The following is a 17,424-nucleotide window of genomic DNA, read 5'->3' on the forward strand; positions in this document are numbered from 1 at the left end:
AATTCTTATCGTTATCATTAGATCAATTGGTATGTTTGGCAAAAAACACGTCTAAAATACTATGTTACGCGTGTGTTAGACGAAAACAGAAAATCACGGTATCGAATCCCCTTAAGAGGGTTTAGCTGTAGGAAGTCTGTATTTGGTTCCCAAGAAAACGCCCACTATTCGGAAGGGACTGCTATTTAGAGGTATTCGTTAGGTAACATGAGATACGTCCGTCATTTCTCAAACGCATCCACCGCTGCAGTGGTGCAACTATATAAAAGATTAAAACTAAGGGATGGAGAGCGAGAGCTTTCACCCCCCCCACCCCTCCAACGGGAAACCGAAACCACAAACGGTTTGGACTTTTTGAACTCTGCCGTGGCCGCGAGAAACTTACACGAATAATATTATTGTGGACGAAAGATAATACTATAATAATAATAATATTACATATCGTTTCGACGAAATATCACCACATCTCATTATTTCAGTATTGTATTATAATATATTTTCGTTTATCTGGATGGCTACATAATAATAATATATTGTATCCGTTACATTATAGTATTATACACACGACGTGTTATCTAAACGCGTCTGTGCGCGCTTAACAAAATATTAATACGAGTGGAAAAAATATGGTATCTTTCAATAGTTTTAGGGGCACGATTATTTTTTGTTTATTCTTTTCGCATGTCCGCCACGCACACAAATCGGGGCCAATCAGACACACCGGAAAACCCGTGTATAGACACACGTGCGTATTATAATGTTACTGTGTTATATGCAATATTATAATATAATAATGTGAGCAATGAGCGGAATCCGCAGCGTGCTGCAGAGTCTGCACGTATTGTACCTATGGAAGCCGTTTCGTCTAAGACGTAGGTAGGTACTGAGACATATAACGCGAGGTGAGGTGGGTATATATTATAATAACTATCTGTATAACAGTATGTATACCGGGTGAACCATATTTTAACGTTGGTCATTCATTATTTCTAATAACGTTTTCGAAGATATTATTATTTTCATATTACTTGGAGTATTCGTTAAAAAGCAAAATTTTTCAAAAAATTTTTTTTACCGTCATAATTTTTTAAATAAATATTGTTCCTGTTTTTAGTGACAACATGCATTTTTAATGCCTTAGTCCAAAGCGTTGGTACACGTTGCTAGTTGAAAATGTAGAACATAAATGCATGCTTATACCTGCAGATTTATTAATCTATATAATATATATTGTGTAGTTGGATACAAAAGTTGAAAAAATTATATAATGAAATTGTTTTGAACTTGAACTTACAACAATATGTAAATTTCACAAATAACTCATTTATTTAGGTTCTGATTAAATTTGTATTTATAACAGCCTATTTTAGTATAAAACCGGCCATATTGGTTATAAAACTGCCGCGATGCCGCTTATAGCAAGCTTTGATTATTATTATTACATAGATCAACATTCGATTGATATTATGATTCCCTGTATAATATATTATGTTACAATATTTTCTTCAGACGACATATTGTATTGTTATAATTGTTTCGCATCGAGAGGACCTTTTACTGCAGATAAACCTCTCCTACCCCAAGTTTCGACATGGCCGTCTATCGGTTATAACAATAATAAACATTCAAAACGCTGCGCAGAGCACGAATTATTCGCGAATAAATGTAGGTACCTAGTACCTACCTATATATAATATGTTTTAACGAACAGTGGGAGATCGTGTTTCGAGGTCAAAGAGCGCTGCGCGTATATATATATATTCATGAATTATGCTTATTCCTTATGTCTTTTTCGCATTTGTGTATATGCGCGTTGCATGCATTGTAGTTGTTTATTCATACCTAAAAGATACCTATACTCGAAACGTGGACGATGGCTACAGATTTCTTATCGTTATCATTTCTAATTGATGGTCAAAATGGTGTTTAACGATACCTACCTAACATAAGATGATTAACTTGATCAGTGGAAGGAATTGTTAAAAAATATAAACAAATGCTGTTCGTTCAAAACCAAAGTCCGTGGGGTAGGGAACTAGGGCAGTATATAGGTGATACAATATGGTATTTTCCTAATATAATTTTATTTTAGCTCTGAAATCTATATCGAAACCGTCGGAGACGTGTGACATTCCCGTTGGATGTAGGCACCTACCATATAAATATATAATATTATACATTAGGTATAAACTTATTATGACCTACCACAATCTTTGGAGTACATCATTTATTATTATAACTATTATCTAATTATGTATTAACACAATATCGATGTATTAGTGTATATTATCTACTCGGACGGCAACTTTCTAAAAGCATCCAATGTATAATACTTTATACATAGTACATACCTATTATTATAATATTATAGGTATACATTATTCCTATTTTAAAAAAGCGTTATATGCATCATCATATATTCATAAACGAAACGTTTAAGTTTGCTCAAACAATCTATCGAAAGACTATGTACATTTATTATTATTATTATTATTTATTACCTAGGTATACATTATTATGCTCCGACGTGTATACGTAAATATTGTATAGTATAGCATAATATTTTAAAGAACATTTACATTATTATAAAGAACGGTGGCTTACTACGCGTCACGTTTATCAATCGACCGTGCTTATAAATATCGTATTCTCTTATAAATTATAATGTATATGTCGTTGTGACGTTGTTTACTTTTTGTGAATTTTTGTAGATTTAATATTTATGACACCGTTATTGCCAGAATTTTCGATTTCCTGGACTGTTTGATACTTTGATTTCGTTTCGTCATGTCGATTATTATTTATTGTACTCACTCGGATAAGTCTTAACGGCGTAAGATATTTATGGCGTAAGATATTTCGTGCGGCCGGCCACCAAAACGTAGAAGATAACCGTTTCGCCTGGTCGCGTAGAAAAGATAATAACAAACATTTCAAAAAAATGTAAATAAATAAATAGAAATAACAATCGCGGATAAAGTAGACATTATGATGAACTTTAGCGTTAGTCTTCCGGTATACCACGTGATCCTAGTGGCAAAAACAAATTGAGTTTCACGCCTGCGTATATATAATAGGTATATTATAGATAAATGGATCCCCTGCTCAATGTGCACAGATTTCTGTAGAATCGATTGGATAATATTGTATATTAGTCTTTGAAACTGTTTTCATATAATATTAAATAATTTATAAAAAACATAGGTAGACTTTTTTATGTACGCCCGATGTCTTACTCTCTAATATTATCTATATGTGCGTTCTTTGTGTAATATTATTCCAATTTATTGATATAACCAATTTATTTGACTATTTTTTAGATTAACCGAGTCCGAAGGTTTTTTAGCGAAAATTGTAATCAAAGAATAGCAATCCATTCAATAATTTTTTTTTATGTTTGTTAATTATTTTTTATAACATTTACTTGTTAATAAACGAATACCAATTCAATAAAAATGAATTTGGATTAAGCAGTGTAGAATAATTGTTAAAAATAATCGTTCAATGTTCTCGATTCAAACCGGAACCTCGTAAGAAAATTAATATAGTCAATTGATACAGTTAAAATAAATTGAACTTATAAATTATGATGCCTATATTATAAATTTGCATGCAAGTTCGGAATGGTATTAAAATAATATATTATATTTCATAAAGTTACTCAAACGATGTTGTAGTATTTACGTGTGAAATACTGAAATATAATACTTATTACTAATGGTGAATATGCCATAATGTATACATGTTGTATTTCCTGTATAATATAATATAATACTATTATAATTACAGTCGTTTAAGAATTTGAAGTACCTATATTATTTTATTTTAACATTTTCAATGAATTCAGAAATTTATCTTCTGCGGAGTACAAAATATTAACTAGGCATTTAACTTGCTAATTCCTTTTTTGGATACAATTAATATCTTTTAAATTATTTTCGAAAGATATTACACTAAATAGCTTAACTATTGTTATTATTATAAAAAGTACTTTAACTTCATAATTGTGTACTTCTGAAGTTATAATATTAGTTACTAGTTTGTAAGGTTTGCTAAAGTGTTGTAGTAAAATCTAAAATTATAGTTAATTATATAATAATATTATGTTGTATCAATGTAAATATATTTTAATAAACTGAACATTATTATATATATAATATTATGTAATATTTATTAATTTATTGAATTCGGAGAAAAATAAATTTGATAACATTAGAAAAGTACACTATAAACCACATATTATTTATTTAAAATCATTAATATTAGAATAATATATATCTAAATTATCATAGTTACCTAATGCATTAGCATACCTACTTGTTGGTGAGTTGATTTAATAATTACAGCGTATCTACGAATATGTTTTGCAAGAAAAAAATTATTATGTATTTTATTTTTAAGATTTATTTTAAAATTAGTTAGTAAAATTTAAAATTTTCTCTGATAAAGAGCTACAATCTAATTAATTACTGAAAAGTTTGAATAAAAAGTCTAAATTAAGGTAGTTTCTGCCGTTTTTTAGAGAAGTCATATCAAAAAACCCTAAAACTTTATCATAATTCATAACCAGCATGACTTTATGAGGCGCCAGTCTTTTTACTCTACATTTAAAAGAAAGGAACCATAAGAATGAGCTACGGATAGATTCGAGATTTTGAGCAAGTGTTATGGAATTGGGAGATCAGACAAGGGTGGTATATTCTAATTGGGAACGTATTCAAGAGAAATATATATATATTTATAATGCAAGTGGGTTACTAAATTTTAATTTCTGAGCAACATCATTTAAGAAAACCTAGTTTTAAGGATGTTTTGTTTTTAATTTTATTAATATGGTCGTTGCATTTTGGTTTAGTATCAAAGAAGACAAGATGACTAAATCATTCACAAACGTTTTAAATAAACTTGAAATATTTGTAGAACATAAATTATACCATAATTAACATAAAAGTAAATCTACTTTATTCATAGAAAAACTGATTTCAGAACATTTATTTAAATTAACTTAAAGCATCATCTGCATTCATTGATTTAATCGTTTTATACATTTTAGAGACATCGGTGAGAAGCAATATTTTTAAAATTTGAGAAATACCTCAAATACCTATCATTAATGAATGATAAAAATAATGAAAAAGAAACATGATCTCCTCGTGGAACTACAGAGAAAATATGAATGGAATATTTATACACACTATACAATATACATACATAAAACATACAATTGTTATATTATCATATTATGTCAGTGGCGTCCTATAGTCTGGATTTTTTTTTTTTTTGGGGGGGGGCTGATCAACTTTCATACTTTTACACATTAAATACGTACTAGCACAGATAGATAGCTGAAAAGTGTTAATACTTATAATACAATTTAAGACTTTTTGAGCGACTATCATAGACCATTAAAATAATTTTAAAATTTTCTTAACATTTCGGGGGGGAGGCAGGCTGCAGCCCCCTCAGTCCCTCCCCTGACTACGCCACTGTATTATGTGCATAAGCGACTGAAGTGTTTTAAATATCTATAACGTAATCACATAACGATATTCCAATGAATATGTTTTTAAAAATTATCGTAAGTACGTTTAGAGTTACCCCGAATGTCGCTGCATATAATTAAATCGAATATATTTTTTGAATATAAATCAAAAACTCTTGAAAGGAGTAATCTTGCAATGCCACGGGTGAGAGTATATAATACACGAGTGTAAACACATACAATTTGATAAGAATAAGTTACTTACCAATTATAGGTACAATCAATAAAATCATTTAAGTTTACCTAACCAACATGAAAAAATTAAAATTGACAATTTATAGCTGCATAACATGACGTATAATATATTATATTATAATGTATAACTCAATCATGGTGGTCAAATGATTTTTTTGGGCGATCGAAGGGGGTGACAAATTTTTCAACATGTACTATTTGATCATAAAAAATATAATTTATTGTTATAAGATCATATTATAAATATTGAGATGTGCCGTGGGGGGATCTATATAATTCCCCCTTATCCATCCCCGTTTGACCACCTTAAAAACCAATCCACCAATACGATCTTATACAATATAAATACAATATATATAGATCGAACATTATTGTATTTCAATAAATAAATAAAAAAACATTTGGTTGAGATTTACTTGTGTATTATGCGTGCGTCGAATGGATGGATGTTGGGTGAAGGCCGAAGGGTATGCAATACGATGTACGCGTGCGGTTTGAAATACAATTATCTAAATATTTTTTGAAATTTGTCAAAAAATAAATCAAACTAGAGCAATCTGCTACAATTGTAACGTCGCCACCGCGGTAGTACAATATAATATTTTTTCCAAAAGCAATGGGTAGTATACATTTTTAAATATCGCAACCATAGAATTACCTAGCGAGTGTTCGGGTAACCGGTTAAAACACTCATTACTTCAAAAACTAATAACATTTTTGAAGATATTCTTTTTACATGATTGTAAATCGTTTGTACCTAAGTCGTTAAAAAATAATATAGTTGTATGAAAATTAATAATTATTTTACTATTTTTTATTTTTTTTTTTTAAAAAAAACTGTGTATTTTCCATTCTTTATTCCAAACTAGAATTTTTTTTTGAAGTGCTTTGATGTATAAAAATCAAATTTTGGACAATTAGTTTGCTGGTCATAACTCATAAGTATTTAAAATATATATAGGCATATGATCAACATTGGCTTCGGAATATGAAATTAAATATGTACGTTGTCATTTAAAAGAGTAAAAAACTTTTAATACATTTTTACACAAAAATGTTGTTTTGTAACGACTTAAATTTATGTGGAAGAAATATTTTCAAAAACGTTAGTGTTTTCTGTAGTAATAATAGTGTCTTGCGTTAAATGGATCGCGGCTATTATTTTAATCAGTTAAGTAGTTTTGTGGCCAGTGGGTCAAGTAATTAACCACTGTCGTCTGTCAGCCTTCCCAGCTTCCGTCCCTCGCGATTCCGGTTTCGCGATATAATATTTTAACATAATTTTAGGTATGTACCTACTACCTAGTATAATGTTGGCAGACACGAACCTATTGCGTATCAAGTTAGTGGAATGCTCAAAATGTGTAATATTATGTATTACGGTATATAGCTGCTGCCACTCCGTGTATAATAATGTACTATATAGGTAGTTACTTTACTATATACTATATTAATTAATATATATATTATTATATTATACAGGTACATACCTACAACGAGTAATAATGTCGATTTGTGTATTATTCATTGGCTTACTTATAATGGATGCAAGCAGATAAACCGCGAACGATATATGCCGTTTTATCGCTTAGGCAAAAATGCATTTCTTTCGTTATCTGAACACGTTTGTTTGCAGTGAGAAATAAAATCAAACAAAACATATTTGCATTAGCATTGTTATTATTCTACAATTATATTATAGAATAAAGAACAACAAACACTTCCGATTAAAAATAATTGCGTTCGCCGGGCAAATTGTATCGTGGCATAGAGAAATAATATAATATTGTACGAGAACGTGATCGTTAGCGAATTTACTATTTGATAAGAGTCCTAATAGTTCAAATGCAATGTGTTTATATATATAATATAATATTATACTATAATAATAGGCTATATGAGGTACTATAAGACATACTTTATTATAGGTTATATATATTATTCTATTATTGCGAATAGAACAATAGTTTTTTCTTCTTTTATTATTCAAATTAATCGGTTAGTGTACGCATTTTAAATCAAACGCCATCAACCTCAATATAATAAATATTATTATGCAATGATTTTATATCCTCGTAAATATAAAAAACGATTTTGCTATTCCGTTTTCTGTTCAGTTAAATTTTTTTTTTTATATAGTAAAATAAATAATATGTATATACAGTTACACAGGTACCACAGTATTACTGTACCATACGGATAACTATACTTAATGTAAAAACGTAATTATCTTTCATTCGGACTTTACGAGTTACGATGATAACTTAGTTTATGTGCATTGTGCATTGTCCAGTATATTATGACTAATGGTGTGATATTACAGACCATACAGTATCCAAACAAATGACCCTCTAGCCGCACACGAGTTTATCCGAAGGGTCATAACAATTAAAGAGACGGGTGTCGGAGTGTGGCAATAGGAGAAATTCATTTTTATATCATTATTGTAAAAACTACGAAGACAGAAAATGAGTAAAAAGTAAAAACCATAAACGTACAAATGGAATTAAATGCGATATAAGTAGGTACAATTATTACAATAATTACAATATTAAAATAACAATTACACACACACACACTCGTTCTTATAACTTTTTCACAGTATACAATATTATGGTATATTATATTATAATATCAAATATGGTTTTAAATTTTTTTTTATATTAAAGATGTTAAATAATTTTTTATCCCGTCACAAAAATAACACGTGATGTACTGAATGTGTTTGACAACATATGTGCACGGTTTTTTGAACCGTATCAAATGTTAAACAGCTAATGAGACATTTTTTATAGACGTCTGTATGCAGGCGCTGTATAATAATTAATACATTAATGTGCGCGCCCATGTGGATCAAATATATACGCATTGCAAATGTGTTTCTCAACATAATTTCATCTCTAAACGCCATTAAATATCCTGTATTCTTACGAGTGTTCACTAAAAAAAAAAAATTATTATTAATCTAAAATTGTATTAGTTTTTGCATTAACTTGCAATTTTAAATTATTATTATTATTATTATTATTTTTTGTAATTCATATATATATTATACATATAGTCTAATACTTTAAACAATACCTACTATTGTATAGATTATATTGTGTTATGCAGAAAGTACTTGTATTCGTTTTACAGAACAATAAATTGTAAATTGTTGAATTTGAAGTTTTTAGGAATTTAAGAGCAAATTATCTCCGTGGACTAAAAACTATATATGTGGGTAGACAACTATAACAGTAAAACAATAACATTCATTAAAATTATAAAACTATGGGTACCTATATCTTAAATCACTTAATCAATTAGTCATTAGGTAGGTTGATGTTATTATGCATGCATGTATTCTTAAACGTAGTCACTTTTGGGTTTGGCATAACGAAATTATCAATATTTGTAATTGATAATTTTATAATGTATATTACTTGTATATCAGTACCTACTTAATAATATTATTATACATACTGTAATTGATTATTAAATAACAGGACGCGCGTGCATTATTGTTCACCAATTATTTCGAAGCTGTAGATAACAATAATGCACTATTGCACATAATATATTATAATGTATATTATAAAATATATATAACTACCGTACATGTTGGCTGTTGCAAGTATAAATTTAATCTCAAATAATTCGTGAAATTAATTTTTGCGAATATATTCATTAATATACAAATTATATATACAACTATCCATTTCCGCTTTTCGTGATAACCGCTATTGTCAGTGAGGTATATAGTGACGTATAGTGTAAATATTCTATTTTTTTCCACCCTCGTAAAATCAATGGGACGCAAGTATATACACGACCCACCCCAAGACTTGTTCAATCCGACTGCACCCGTAATTTCGTGAGGTTAGTGACAATATAATAAATATATACATATTATATTATATTATTATGTACGTTTATATTGTACGTATAATAACGTTTCGAAACGAACGCGATTTCCAATGAATTATTTATGATATACATTTGCAATTTCTCCGTGCAAATGGAAATCAATCGTGTGATGTATTTATGTGTACGTCATATAATTCATGAAATGTGGGATTTAACGATTCCGTCGAACCTATAACCGAAACACGATGTACCCATATTATATATAGTCGTCGAGTACACGGGGTTCAGCGACCACAACCCCCTGTGGTAAAGATTGAGCCGTGGCTGAGTCCCCGGAGGCCAACAGATAGAACTCGAAAACAATAATTTCAGCCCCCGAAGAAATTTTGAGAACCTGTTGCCTACAGATGTGCACTCACTATTCGTTAAACCACCGATTAATCTGCACGGGTCGTATACATCCTGCTTACGCCGTCCTAAATAATTATGTTATCAGCTGAAACCGCGTATACAGATGATTTAAAAAATGTTTATGAGCATGATGGTGTGTGCAAACTTTGAGAGACGAGATGCATAATATAATGTACAAACATTAAACGTAATATAAATTTTATAATTTTTAATTATAAACATAATATATTATTCACTATTCAACGCGTTCTAGAAAAAAAATTGTTTTATATTTATTATTCGCATTTTATTCGTTCGCAAATTTCAGATTAACCACAAATATTCACCAACACCAACCAGTAACAACTAATAAGTAATAACCAATGATTGATCGCCTTCATCCTCCTACTTAACACCACCGCTGGTAACACAAGTACCAACTTATAATAGTTTGTAGGTCTGGTAAGTTTTCTTTAGCATATGAGATATGCTGACACGTTAAAATGTATTAAATAAAAAAAAAAGAAGCATTCTTTTATAATAATAATAATAATATAATAATTATACTATATTTTGTAGGTAGTTAATATTTCAGATATTAAACAGTTTTAATAATATTTCAAAACCACAAAAATCCATCATTATATAGTAAGTCTAAAAGTGAGTAAAACTAATATAAGTAATATTATAATATTATAGTACCTACAGTTATACGCGGCTATGCGTTGAGCGGTAAAGGTGAACGCGAAGTCAGCGTGTGGCAGCGATAGCGCAGCGGCGGCATTTACGCCGATAAGGTTTTAGACGTGTTTTAGTGTTTAAGAGGCTGATAAGACCTCGTAATCTAATCTTTTTAACGCCGTACATAAAAAAGTAAACAAAAACATGTCTAATTTCTTAGAAACTATTCAATTCTAAAAAAGCGGCTATGTGTATAGTAGAGGCATTAGGCAGTAAAATACTGTCGTTATAGTTATACCTAGTGTACAACTAGACACGACTGGCACAGACTACATTTTCGGTTATTTGGTCGTAATTTTAATGGTGCAAAGACAATTTGTCATTGTTTTTTACAATGTGTTTAATTGTGTCGACGAAAATACATTTTAATTGAACATACCTAACTCAAAATTATTTATTTATTCTCAATATAAATGTGTACCATTAAACTATTATTTCATATTTGGATATAAGCTACCTCTAACTATGTTTAATGGTTATATTAGTTTCTAAAATAAATTACTTAACGGTAGGTGCATTGGTAATGTACTTCAAGTTTCAATTGGCAATGTACTGCGATTTACTGGCAATGCGTAGTGAAAATATTATTTTTATTATAAGAACTAAAGAACGTATATTATTGCTATAGGTTATCCACAGTAAATTATGGTAGTAATTTGAACAGCATTGTAAATACCAGAGTTTTATAGTGTGTAAGCAATTACGATCAATATAAATCATATAAGATAATACAACTATATAAGATTGGTGTTTGCACCTATATAATTTCAATACGTCATACGAGTTTTTCGTTTATTTGTAACATAGTATTCATTATATAGGTATAAATATGAAATATTGTCAAGGAAAATTAAGAAAAAAATATTGACAGGAGTACAGGACAATAGCATTATAACTCCAACGACAAGTGTTTCATAAAAAAATCATGTCACTCAAAAAACAATTTTGATCTCAGTTTGCGCCTTTATTATATATTATAATATTTAAAATAGTTGAGTTTTTTAAACTTTAAATGTAATGTTCACAAGTTATTTCGTATAATAAATAGTAATATTCAATATTTATTCGATCTAGTTAACTAATTTAATGAGGGTAACTTTATAGTAAAATTGTTCGATACCTAAACTCCAAAGTGCAATTCTGTATGACGTGACTACTGACTATATACTATATACTATATACCTATCGCCTAGATTTAAGTTGGATTTTATACGTTTAGTTATAGGTAAATAATAGAGTATATTATACCTGATAATAATAATAGTATATTTGTAAATATAAGTATTAAGTTATATCTAGGGTTATTTCTAAAACAACGTCAATAACGATCGTCGGAGCGTATGAATGTCAACCCCTACGAGGAACATGACGTGAATAATATTGCAGGCGACATGGTTCTGTCTTACTTTGATGTGCCGCCCTTGGAAAATAACGTACTATACGACTCGTTTCGTTAAAATTCAGTCGAATGCACAGTGCACAATGCTTAATAGGTAGTCAATAGTGCAGGATGACTGTTTGATCGAGAGAACAGGCCGCAGAGAAAAAGGCTGATAAGGTTTTCCTTTTAAATGGACCGCGACAGACGACGGAAAATACCATGGTTACCCGCTCAGCGAATTTATACCACAGTTGTACCGTTTTTGCCTGCACGTGGTTTATGTTTCTAGGAACCGCGGGTAACCTCGATATTTTTCGTTGGTCAGTTAAAAGTTTTAATTTGTTAGGGGAAAATGTAGCCGATAACCGTTTTCTCTACGTCCGCCGCGCCGCCCCGCCAATATATGTGTAATATGTTTTTCGACGTTTATCAATCAACTGTTTTTTTTTATATACCACGTTAATATGATTTACATTTATGGATATTCTCAATCAAACAGTTTTCACGTCGACACTCGATCTTCGAAGTTCGCGTTTAAGCGTTTAACCGTTGAGCATTTCGATGCGATATTCCGGCATAACGAGTAACTACGTCGACTTGTACAAACGTACAACTTTTTACCAATATTATATATATATATATGTATCTAATATTATATAATATATATATTATAATCAATGATAACAGGCACGTTAGTACGTAGTTTCGAGCATCATCACTTCCGGTCCGTCTAAAATTGGACCTGTCCTATCTTTCCTAAAGATAGTATCACGGTAAAAAGACCAACAATCACCCATGTAATGCATACATGATATGATATTATTCACTGTTTCCTCGGTTACCCCTGTGACCGATTTATAATTGATTGTATACAGTTGTCAGTTACATGTTACATGTTCATACTACCTATGTATAATATACATATAGATTTGTAAAATCAAAATATAGAATCCTTATAAAGTATTTTTTTTTAAACGCTCGAAATCATTATTGGGGGTTTTCGTTTTCCGCCAGAGTGTTCCTAGAACGTTATTTGCACCGTGTTCTTTTTTTTCGGAAAGATTATATCGCAATTTCCGCATAAATAAATTAATATATTACCATTTTAGATATTTTTTTTTTTGAGAACCTCTGATCTTAAATTTGTAATGATTGTGATTACGTGCCTCCAGTCTCGCCTCGTAATGTCTCTAAATATCATATCAAGTAATATATTATTTAATTGTACCCATGTACAATATTTATTAAAAAACTGCATTTCAAATTCCAAAACGTTCCCTCTTATATAAGTTATGAACTGAAGCAACAAGAACCACTAATATTATAATATCTAATTATAATAATTTAATTTAATTTACTATAGGATTACGAACCATTATTTTTTAAAATAAAACTTAAATTTTTCATGCATGTATTAGAAATTTAATTGATTGATTAGAACCCTCGTCTTCCGATCTTCGTACATGCAATTGGCTTAGAGGTGACCAACTCTATTTAGTTGTAATGATCATTTTGTTTTTATGTAATATATTGTTAAAATTGGAATTTTATTCAATAAATAAATAAATATATGTGAATCATTTCATTCTGATTTTAATCAATTTTATAAAACTCACCCTTAATAGGTACTTACGTTTCGTTGTTGGTTCAGAAAAATTTGATCAGAAAATATATGGGCGTTTATGTTTAAAACTATAAAAATAATAATGAGTAGGTACTTACATATATTTTTCACTATTTTCACCCAAGCATGTGAACTTGTACAGAGTTCACGACTTTTTACTAGGAAATCCATGGTTATTAAGAGGACGTGATACCAGCATGTGTTGTCTCCGTCTTACAAGTGCGTAATATAGCACATTTTACGCTCAGCAGAACGCGTGTAGCTCCGTTAATTTAAAAATTAGAGTGAATTGACTTCTTATAAAATCTAAAGATAAGATTATTATCTAGGCAGCCTCATAGGCTTTTTATTATATTTTAATTTTAACGCGAGTTATGAGTATTTTAAAATTGTAACATCTTAAATTGTGTATATCTTAAAATACTCATAACTCACTTTAAAATTAAAATATAATAAAAAGCCTACGAGGTTGCCTAGATAATAATCTGATCTTTAGATTTTATAAGAGGTCAATTCACTCTAATTTTTAAATTAACGGAGCTACACGTGTTCTGCTGAGCGTAAAATTTGCTATCTTACGCACCTGGAGACGGAGACAACACATGCGGGTATCACGTCCTCTTAAGAGAGATCTAATAAATATTACACAATATGGGACAATTTCTCCATCAATACAAGTAACAAACAATTAGTTTACCTTTTATAAACAAATTCTGTTATATTGATTTATATAAAAATCTATTCAAAAATGTACCTATCAACAATTGGCAAATGTATCAAATTTAATAAATTATTTATTTATTTCATTAGTTATATATATAATTACATACTTTACTTTTATGGAGTTTTAACATGTCACATAATATACGATATACCTATAGTATAATGCTATTATATGCCTATATCATTTAGAAATATATGTATTAGATGGGAACTCAATTTTATTGACAAACAACCAATTAGTTCTACAAGGTAAAATACTATATATTATGTGTACGTATAATAGGTGTACTTATACGTGTATATTTAATATTTATAAATGTAATGTGATATTTATTTGATAACTTAGATCCTATTTTTTGGCTATTATTATTTATAATACAAAAAAAACTAAAAAGTAATTGTTTTTTTTTTAGATTCTGAGCGCTCTGCCGAATGCATTGATTTTACAATGATGTGCAGTAATATTTCTTTTTGTGTGTATGTGTTACAGTAAAATACGTTAAATTTATATTAGCGTTATAAATCAGTATCTAATTAACGTTAATAGATAATAATGAATAATTTACTAGGGCTATAACGTTAATTACTAAGGATTTATGACATTTATGTTGATTCCAAATAATATTAGATTATCGTGTTAATTGATTTATAATTATTTATTTCACATGATAATGAACTATGGCATTTAGAAAAGCAACATTTCCCAACTACTCGACAGGCGCATTTATTCGTTTTTACACTTCTTCTTACAGTGACATCTTTGATAGCCTTGTGTGCCCATGAGGCTATTACATTCCGCTGCTTCTCATTGTGTTATCTTTTTTTCTTGTGCTGGGAAATTTTCTATTTTCCGGGATTCTGAAAAAACTAGGAGGTAGAAAATTATGAAAATGCAGTAACAAAAAGTAGCAAATTATTGATGTATGGTTTGAAGTTGTAGCACTAAGTGCCGGTGATAACTTGATGGACTATGGACATATTATTTATTACGTATTTTATCAATTATATCAAATTTAAAGTAGTTAAATTTGTTTTTATTTCTAGTTCATCCATATTGAATTGTATTAATAATACAAATTATGATTAACACAAAACTTTACGATTATTTTAAGACACAACGATAATATAACGATATCTTATGCTTACCAAGAAATAGTAGATAATATTATTATTAGTCTATATCTTACTCTATGGTTCTATATACTTCTATCTAAAATTTACTGTGGCTGTAATACTATCTAATACCATTAAAATAACATTATAACAACATTTTCCATCATTTGTATAAATTATCGATAATCAAACCCAAAAAATAATAAACCACGATAATTATTGGTTTGTTTGGTAACTATTGTTATTTACTAGAAAATAACGTTATTTTGATGTATAAGGTATAACATCGTTTAATTTAACACAACAATAGTTTTTTATGAGTGTCTGAAGTTAAAATTTTGTTTTTTTACAAGTTCTATTTCTTTAAATGTATTACAATATTACTATTTTATTTCATTGAATTCAAATTTAACACCATCTATTACTGTGTAGCCCAGTCAAATTAGAAAAAAGTTCACAACTAATTTCACGAAAGCTGGATTTCGATTTTTTTTTTAGTTTATCCCTCATTTATAAACATACTAAAAGTCCTGACACCTACTCCTTGTGCGTAGCCCTCCACCCCTCTTCAAAGGGTGGCGCGCCCCTTTCACTGTTTTTGCTTATAACTCGTTAGCTTTTCAAGTTACAACAAAAATACCTGCTACCAAAATTAAAGACCATAAACTGTACCATAGATTAATCTTATTTTAATATGTATATGTTCCGATAAGCGTTATATTTTTAATAAATATAAAAAATAAAAATTTTTTATCTTTTTTTTTATCGTGTTTCAGCAAAAACCGTCAATCATACGCTAAAATGACATATGACAAAATTAACGAGCAGAAAATTTTACATAATATAACGTTAAATTATTTTTAACAATTTTAATTATCGTAAGTAATAGTGTTTTTTATATCAGTAGTGATGATATAATTGAACAATTTGTTGACAATTACAAAATATAAGAATCAGAAATATAATTACAATATACTAAAAAAAAATTGTCGGAAGCTGAATTTTGATATATGAGTATTTTATACCTTACTTATAAACATGCTAAAAGTCCTGACACCTACACCTTGTGCGTAGCCCTCCACTACTCTTCAAAGGGTGGCACGCCCCTTTCACTGTTTTTGCTTATAACTCGTCAGCTTTTTAAGTTACAATAAAAATAACTATGACCAAAATTAAAAACCAATGTTAAAATTAACTCACCTCTTACCAAAAAAAAAATATCGTCCAATACTCCAATACGTATAATAGTATTGTACCTATATATTATAACACAAGGAACTTTCATCAAAATTTTATAGTTTTGACATTTAAGTTATTTAATATAGACTTAGAGACTACTATAGAACATATAGATATGTTTTGCATTACTTATCCAGTTTTTTAAAGTTAGAAATCCGGTAACCCTATATATAGTTTACCATATTATAAATAATTTTATAATTTATACATTTTCATATATATTTTTAAATTATTATTATTTTTAGTCTCCATGAAATTAGTGATAATCAATGTATACTAAGTATACTAATTATTCACCCATCAGCCCCCACAACCCACTGTTCACCCCTTATACAAATATACAAATATATTTAGGACTCTATAGGCATTTCAATAGTGTATTTAGTATTATTACTATCGTGTAAGAAATAGGCATACAACTAATATGCATATTTTAACCATGGTTATGTTTTTTTTTTTAAGGTTTGGTTTGTATGAATATTAATTGGTATCTACCCATTAATATTTTAGCTACCTATAGGTATATTGGAATATTATAATAGTTGTGTTATAAATTATAATAGTCTGCAATGCTCTCTGTATTGTTATTCATTTTTCTATAATCTTACATCCTCGTCAATGTTATGA

At 29.1% G+C, this 17,424-nt stretch overlaps 1 long non-coding RNA gene across 1 annotated transcript; it reads right to left on the minus strand.

The window, feature by feature from the left end:
- Positions 1-8,368: 8,368 nt before the first annotated feature.
- Positions 8,369-13,983, minus strand: LOC115033627. The gene is made up of 3 exons (XR_003838903.1): positions 10,683-13,983; positions 8,823-8,968; positions 8,369-8,677 (listed from the first exon to the last, which is right to left on the minus strand). It is a non-coding gene; the product is annotated as an uncharacterized LOC115033627 (long non-coding RNA).
- Between the last annotated feature and the right edge of the window lie 3,441 nt (positions 13,984-17,424).

This window comes from Acyrthosiphon pisum, chromosome A1 (assembly GCF_005508785.2).
Source record: "Acyrthosiphon pisum isolate AL4f chromosome A1, pea_aphid_22Mar2018_4r6ur, whole genome shotgun sequence".
NCBI classification, from domain to species: domain Eukaryota; kingdom Metazoa; phylum Arthropoda; class Insecta; order Hemiptera; family Aphididae; genus Acyrthosiphon; species Acyrthosiphon pisum.